Source organism: Tupaia chinensis, unplaced genomic scaffold, assembly GCF_000334495.1.
Source record: "Tupaia chinensis unplaced genomic scaffold, TupChi_1.0 Scaffold000178_1, whole genome shotgun sequence".
NCBI classification, from domain to species: domain Eukaryota; kingdom Metazoa; phylum Chordata; class Mammalia; order Scandentia; family Tupaiidae; genus Tupaia; species Tupaia belangeri.
The window spans coordinates 1,959,907-1,968,223 of record NW_006159653.1 but is presented as its reverse complement, the minus strand read 5'-3'; the positions used below and the strand labels follow the sequence as shown (position 1 = coordinate 1,968,223).

At 43.3% G+C, this 8,317-nt stretch overlaps 1 pseudogene; it reads left to right on the top strand.

The window, feature by feature from the left end:
* The first annotated feature begins 5,548 nt into the window (after positions 1-5,548).
* On the top strand, positions 5,549-5,635 carry LOC114007448 (uncharacterized; annotated as a pseudogene).
* The last annotated feature ends 2,682 nt before the right edge of the window (positions 5,636-8,317 follow it).

The window sequence follows — 8,317 nt, the reverse complement described above, 5'->3', positions numbered from 1 at the left end:
AAAAAAAAAAGAGAAAAAAATTGTTGCATCTAACTTTTTTCTTTTTAATTTGACAGAGGGTGCATATACTAGCCAGAGAGAGAGCAAGGGAGAGAAAACACCCCCCATGGGAGTGGTCACACTGCAATTTGTTCTCCTGTTCTCCCTCCTTTTGGGATTTTGGGCACATATGTACATGTACCCGGTGTGTTTGTCAAGCCACTGGAGCTCAGATTTGAACTGCATTCAACCACATGGGATCTAGTTCCCTTACCAACCAGGCTATGGGCTGACCTAATAAGTTTTGTGCTTTTTAAAGTTTAAAGTGAGAAATCACCCCCAGAATCTCCACAGAAAAGATGTGGTGTGGTGAACAGGTGAAAGAACCCGTAAGAACCTCTAGGGGCAGTGTTGCCCAAGGCCATCTTCTTGCCTAACATTTAACTTGTCTTACTTTCTCCTTTTCTTTGCCTTTTTTTATAATTATTTATTTTATTTTATTTATTCATTCATTTTATTTTTTAGTTTAACCAGAGAGAGAGAGAGGGTGAGAGTGAGAGAGAGAGAGGAAGTGAGAAAGCAAGCCACCAGATTCAGGTCTTGAACCACGGTTGGCCATGTGGGAGTCTAGCACCTTCAACTACCGCGCCGCCTGCCAGCCCCTCCTCTTGGGATTTTGCATGCTCATATGTCCAACATTATCTTTAAGCTGCCAGGTTCAGGACTTGAACTATGGTAGGTTATATGAGAGCCCAGTGCCTTAACCACCACACCACCTGCTGACCCCATAAGAAGGGGTTTCAGAGAGACAGAAAGTGAGAAATCACCCCCCAGGGGGTATGGCCACAGCACAATCCCTTTTCCTCTGTTCTCTTGGGAGATTTTGGGCATGGACGCACTTGAGCTTCGTGTGAGTTTCAAGCTGCCAAGTCCAAGACTCAAAGTGGAGTGGACTACGTGGGAGTCCAGCGACGTGACCATTACACCATCCGCTGGTCCCTCTTCTCCTTTTCTTTTCTTTTTTTTTTTTTAAAGAATTATTTATTATTGTTATTATTATTTTTCACATGAAATTTGCCAAAGACAGAGAGGGAGAAAGAGAGGGAGTGTGAGAAAGCAAGCTACCAGGTCCGGGACTCGAACCACGGTCAGCCACGTGGGAATTCCAGCATCTTAACCACCACGCCACCTGCTGGCCCCCCTCTTCTCCTTTTCTAAATTCGTTAGAGGGCGTGTCTGCTTGCCTGGCCGGGGAAGTAAGGAACCACCTCCCCAGGGGGATGGCCATACAGCAATCCCATCTCCTCTCCTCTGTTCTCCTCTTGGGATTTTGGGCATACTTACACATGTACCCAGCATGTTTTTCAAGCCACTTGGTCTAGGACCCAAACCATGCAATCAGCCACATGAGACGCAGCGCCTTAACAACCATGCTACCCGCTGGTCCCATTTACCTTCTTTTTGTTTTTTTAAATTATTTATTTTTTATTTATTCATTAATTTATTTTAATTTGACCAGAGAGAGACATAGCGAGAAAGAGAGGGAAAGTGAGAAAGCAAGCCACTTTAACTGCAGTCAGCCATGTGGGAGTGTCTAGCACCTTAACCACCACGCCACCTGCTGGCCCCAACCATTTAACTTCTTCTTTTTAAAAAATAATTATTTATTTAATTTTATTTATTCATTCATTTATTTCAATTTGACCAGAGAGAGATACACAGAGAGAGAGGGAAAGTGAGAAAGCCAGCCACCAGATCCAGTACTCGAACCGCAGTCCGCCACGTGGGAGTGTCCAGTGCCTTAACCACCACGCCACCTGCTGGTCCCCCATTTAACTTTTTATCTTAGGTTCTTTTTTTCTGGGATCAATACCACCATCCTTACCTTGTTTGCATTTGCATTTGCGGTTTTTTAAAATCAGCCTTTCTAGTTGCTTTAACTGCGACCCTGTAAACAGTACTTAGTGGACTCGGTCGCTTTTCCCAATATGAAAATCTCTCTCTTTAAAGTGAGAATTTAACACGTTTACATTTTTTTAAAAGAATTATTTTATTGGGACCAGGAGTTGGCATAATGGCTTTGTTGCTGGACTCCCATGTAGTTGACGGAGGTTTGAGTCCCAGACCTGGTGGCGTAAACTCACGCCAGGTGCACGTGCGTGCGTGCTCAAGATCCCAAGAGAAGGGATTGCAGAGTGGCCATCCCCCCGGGGGGATTTAGCTTTATTTATTTATTTATATTTACTTATTTTAGTTTGACTAGAGAGGGACAGAAAGAGAGAGAGAAAGTGAGAAAGTAAGCCGCCAGGTCCAGGATTTGAACTGCAGTCGGCCATGTGGGAGTCTGGTGCCCCCCTACTGTAAATATTGCCAGTAAATATAGCCATTCTCAAATTTAAAAGTACCACATCTAAATTTGGAGAAACAAAAATATTCATAATATGGATATACATATTTTTATTTTGAGCATCTGGAAGTACCTCAGAAAATTATGTAAGTAATTTTACATTTGATAATAAACTGATGATGACTGAGGATTACAGACTTGTGTTACAGGTCGTTCAGATTGAATATGTTTTTAGTTCTACAGAAGTGACTATATGGTTGGTGAAACTGTGATGATAAAGAATTGATAGAGCTGGGACCAACATGTAGCATAATGGCTATGTCGCTGGACTCCCATATAATCGCCTGCAGTTCGAGTCCCGGACTCGGTGGCTTAAAATCACGAAGGGCGCATGTGCGTGCGTGCCCAAGATCCCGAGAGGAGAAAGGCATAGCCATCCTCCTAGGGAGTGATTTCTCGCTTTCTGTCTCTCTGTCTCCCTCTGTCTTTCTGGCAAGTGCACATGCCTATAGCAAAACCTCTCCAAAAAAAAAAGAAAAAGAAAAAAATATATATATATATATAAAAGAACTGATAGATGACATTGAGATTAAGCAAATATGGTTTTACCTAATGGAGAGACACCACAGTCAATCAATATATCATACATAGGATTGGCTTTATTAAGAGAGAATTTATTAGGAGATCATTTGTTAGGAGATCATTTCTATTATGTGAAAGTTGGATTCTCTGAGCAGCAGAGACTGAGACTGAAGTTCAGAACTAGGATGATTTACTAGGGAGAAATTCCTATTTAAAAGTGGGGAGAGTGGCAAGGAATAAGTGAGACTGTTTTGGAGAAACTTTCAGATAGGATAAAATTTGTCAGCCCAGCAGAGAAGTCTGAAAGAAACATTGCCTTTCAGAAGAGTATTTATCATGTTAGCAAAAATGGCCTTATTTTTGTACCATAGTTTATTGAGAGATGTGCTGCGGCCACATCTGGAAGAGTGACCTTGGCTCAAAAGCTGTAATGAGCCAGAGTTAAGAACTGAAATCTATCACCCAGACCACACTCTTTAGAACTCTAGACACACAGATATCCAAAATGAAGCAAACAAAACATATGTATTTTTAAACTATGGCAAAAATTCAGCTAAAGGAGAATGTAGAATGTAGTGAAATAGGACATATACCATAAAGCAATGGAATAAAGAAAAGAATTAGCTGGGCAAGGGCCTTCAGTCACCTGCAGGGTGCATCTCGTGAGTGCCACATCTGATACAAAAGTCTGATGAAAAGCATTGTATTTTCACCAGTTAATAAACACAATCCATTGAGTCAAGGTCATTGAATAAGACCTCAAATTGTGTGTTTTTAAATTAAAAGGTTTTGCTTACTAGAGAGTATTGAGGGTGCCACCAAGGAGTGTCAGAGTTTAAAACAGAGATATAATGGAAGTGAAGTCAATGTTAATAAATTAATAAAATTTTGTTGTGTAAAAAAACAGGGAGATAAATGACATGCATGAAAATCTCCAAAATGAAGCAAACAAAATACAAACACTTTCAAAATATGATACAAATTCAGATTAAAGGAGAAATAGAAAACCAACATTACTGGATGTGTGCCAAAATAGAAAATAGAATTTTTTAAAAACTTGCAAGAGTATTTCTGAACTAGAATACACATTAATATAAGTAGTACAATCTTTAGACGCTTGCATTTTGCATTGCTCATGGAAAGTTGCCCACAATAAACTGTTGCCCCTATAATAAACTGTTACTGAACTACAAGTATAAGGTTACTAGAATGGGGGTCATCAGGTAGCATGGTGGTTAAGGATGCTGGACTCCCACATGGCAGACCTTGTTTCAAGTCCCACATCCGTGGCTTGCTTTCTCTCTCTCACTTTCATGAGTGCACTTGCCCTATAGCAAATTAAAAAATAATAATAATAAGTAAAGTAGTTTATTTTTAAAAAAAGATTGCTAGAATGTGCAAGTGAGGTTGTAGAATTATAAAATGCAATAAATATTTAAGCTGAAATGTTATATTCTCTGATGTTTGTCCTGAGCCCTTTTATTTGAGACTATGGGCAATAAAACATCTACCAATGGCTTACATTTTGCTTGAGAAGTATTTGTTAGTGTGTTATAAAACCTGGGAGGAAGACAAGATAAGTGAATTCATGGAACTAAGAATACAGTATTCACATTGACTAGAACGGATAAAGAGATGGCTTGTATGACATTGGTAATAGTATCACAGATTGGCCCCAGTTAGTATCAAATGAAGTTTTATGGAAAAATCACCATTTTCATCATCAGTTTGTCTCTTTGGGTAGATTTGCTCTGACATCATTATTCAGAATTATATTTGTAGAATCAATTATCTCAAATTATAAAGAAGTCTGTATTACATTTCTGTACTTTTTTGTTGTTTTTGATTTGTTTTGTTTTATTTGTTGGTTTTTGTTTTTGAGAGAGGCAGAGAGAGGGTAAATGAGAAACCACCTTCCCCCAGGAGGATGGCCTGCCCAAATCCCTTCTTCTCCATTTTCCTCCTGGGATTTTGAACATACACATACACACACACACACACACACACACACACACACGTGCCAGGCATGATTTTCAAGCCACTAGGTCCAGGACCTGAACCACAGTTGACCAGGTGAAATCCAGTACCTCTTAATCACCACACCACCGGCTGGCCCCCATTCTTTCTACCTTCACTTGCCTTTATCACACTAGTATTTTTATGGATGATAGTTTTGAAGTGTATAAATAATACAATACTTTGGTCAACTTGGAAAATGTAAGAAAAAATAAAGATGGGATTACTTGTGTATGTCCTAAAAGGAGAGAGAAGTGGAGGAGAAAGGAATGACCATACGGAGTGACCATACTCCATGGGAGGTACTTTCTTTTTTCTATTTTTTTTTTACAGCTAATTAAGTCATTTTTTGCACATTTAGTGGGAGGTACTTTCTCACTTTCTCTCTCTTTCATTTCCCTTACCTCTGTCTCTCTCTGGCAAGAACACATACCCTCTGGGAAATAGAAAACAAAAAAACAGTTGCTAAACAAGTTAGGAGTTCTTTTAATTTTTTTTTTTTTTGCATCATATTCAGAAGTCCTACTCTGTATACATTTCTGCTTAACTATCTTTAAAAAAAAGGTTTAATTTAATTGAGAAATGAAGATTGTATATACTCATCATGTATAGCATGGTATTTTGATTGCTTCTCGGCCTTTTGGCTAAGATCAAGTGTAGCATGATATTTTGAAATATATATACATTATGGAATGGCTAAATGGAACCAATTAATATGTATTAGCTCACTTTTAAAAAAAATTATTTTATTTAGCTTTATTTATTTATTTATATTTACTTATTTTAGTTTGACTAGAGAGGGACAGAAAGAGAGAGAGAAAGTGAGAAAGTAAGCCGCCAGGTCCAGGATTTGAACTGCAGTCGGCCATGTGGGAGTCTGGTGCCCTCACCATGCCACCTGCCGGCCCCTGTTTATATTTTTTTTAATTGTTTTTTAGAGAGCTTTTTGCTATAGGGTGTGTGCACTTGCCAGAGAGACAGAAAGTGAGAACTCACCCCCAGGGAGGATGTCCGCCCTGTAATCCCTTCTCCTCCATTCTCCTCTCGGGATCTTGGGCACGCACGCACACGCGCCCAGCTTGAGTTTAAGCCACCAGGTCCGGGACTCCAACCATGGTCGACTACATGGGAGTCCAGTGACATAGCCGTTGCGCCAACTGCTGGTCCTCAACCTTTGTCTCTTCTATCTCAGAAATTGTTTCCTAACAATTGCGCTTTGCTCCACAACACCTTCAAGCAGTCATTTAGACTTGACCCTGTGCTGCACATGTTGCAGCGCTGTCTCCTGCGGCGGCCGCAGACTCCAATCTTACCAGTGTGTCATGCAGCTGCTCACACGCTCATCTGGACTAGCCAAGCGGCCAGCCCTGCCATTCCTGCCGTGGGACTTGGTAGATTCCTTAAGCCCCGTGGGCCTCAGTCACCGTATTTAATGAGGAGTGGCGACAGTGCCCTCCTCGTGCTGAGAAGATGCAGCGGACTAAGGCGGCCAGAGGGTGGGTGGGCAAGCGAAGGTGTGGGTTTCTCCCTGCCTCCCGCCCCTGCCCTCCCTCTCCTGGCGCTCTCACCCAGGGCTTGCTCTCGGCTGTGCTTCCTCTAGCCTGGGAACCTGGGTGAGCTTCTCCCATTTGTTTTTTTTAGGTTTTTGCCTTAGGGTGCCTGTGTGCTCATGGGAGGGGGGAGACACAGTGAAAGGGAAAGGGAGAAATCACCCCCGGGGATGGCCATGGTCCAGCCCCTTCTCCATTGTCCTCTCAGGATCCTGGGCACACACATGCCTGGCACGATTTTCTTTCATTTTCTTTCTTCTTTCTTTTTTTCTCTCTCTCTGTCTTTCTTCTTTCTCTCTCTCTCTCCTTCTTTCTTTGGAGAGGTTTTTGCTATAGGTGTCATGTACTTCCCAGAAAGAGACAGAGACGGAAAGCGAGAAATCACCCCCTGGGGGGATGGCCAAGCTGCAATCCCTTCTCCTCCATTCTCCTCTCGGGATCTTGGGCACGCACGCACACGCGCCTGGTGTGAGTTTAAGCCACTGGATCTGGGACTCTCTCAGCTAGCACACACATCCTATGGCAAAAACCTATTAAAAAATTATAATACGGGGCCGGCAGGTGGCATGGTGGTTAAGGGCCCTGGCCTCGCACATGGCTGACTGTGGTCTCGAGTCCCGTACATGGTGGCTGCATTTTCACTTTCTCTCCATCCCTCATTCTGTCACTCTCTGGGAAAACTAGGATAAATAAATAAATGTAGATAAATAAAAAAATCATTCTTTAAAAAATAATAAAATTGGGACTAGCAGATGGTACAATGGTTATGTCGCTGGACTCCCACGTAGTCGACCACGGTACGGGTCCTGGACCCTGTGGCTTAAAGAAACTCTCACTGGGCACATGTTCGTGCGTATCCAAAATCCCAAGAGGAAAATGGAGAAGGGATTGTGGTGTGGGCACCCCCTGGGGAGGATTTCTCACTTTCTGTTTCTCTGTTTCTCTCTGTTTTTCTGGCGAGTGCATGCGCCCTATAGCAAAAACCTGAAAAAAAAATTTTTTTTTGGATAGGTTTTTGCTATAGGGTGTGCGCGCCCTCGCCAGAAAAACAGAGAGACAGAAAGCGAGAAATCACCCCCTGGGGGGATGGCCATGCCACAATCCCTTCTTCTCCATTCTCCTCCGGAGATCTTGGGCACACACACACATGCATCCAGCGTGAGTTTAAGCCGCCAGGTCCGGGACTCGAACCGCGGTGGACTACATGGGAGTCCAGCGATATAGCCATTACGCGAACTGCTGGTTCCTAAAAAAACGTCTTTATAAAAACCCTTGGCCACTGCTCTGTCCACGCCCGCTCTCTCCCTTCCAGCTAAGCTTCTGGAAACACGGCCGGGCTTTTCCTGCAACCTGCAGCTGCCTTCCTTCTTCTTGACTTGCCTTCAGTCAAGGCCGCTGGGGAGCTCTCTCACTCTCCCTTTCTTGCTCTGACTCTGGCCAGCGAGAACAGGCGCCCCATTGCAAAACAAAAACAAGCCAAACTCCCTCAGAACTGTTACTGCCATTGCACGGAGGAGGAAAGGAAGCTCCGCGGGGCTGTTTCATGCCAGGATCCGAGCGGCGCTGCGGAGCGCCCCCCCAGTGGCCCCTCTTGACAGCAGTTCTCCCAAACAGTGGCGGCAGGAGTGGGCACAGCACCGTGGATCCAGACAAGGTTTCCAGCTAGTTTAAGCAGATGAGGCAGCTTGGAAGGCTCAGGGTACAGCGGGGAGCCCAGCACTGGGTACCTGGAACAAGAGGATGCTTGCCAGCATGGAAGTCTGGGGTTCCCCTACCTGGATGCCAGCCTCTGGGCAGGCTCTTGGGCAGGAACTCTATGGACTAACTTGAGTCAGGCAGGAAT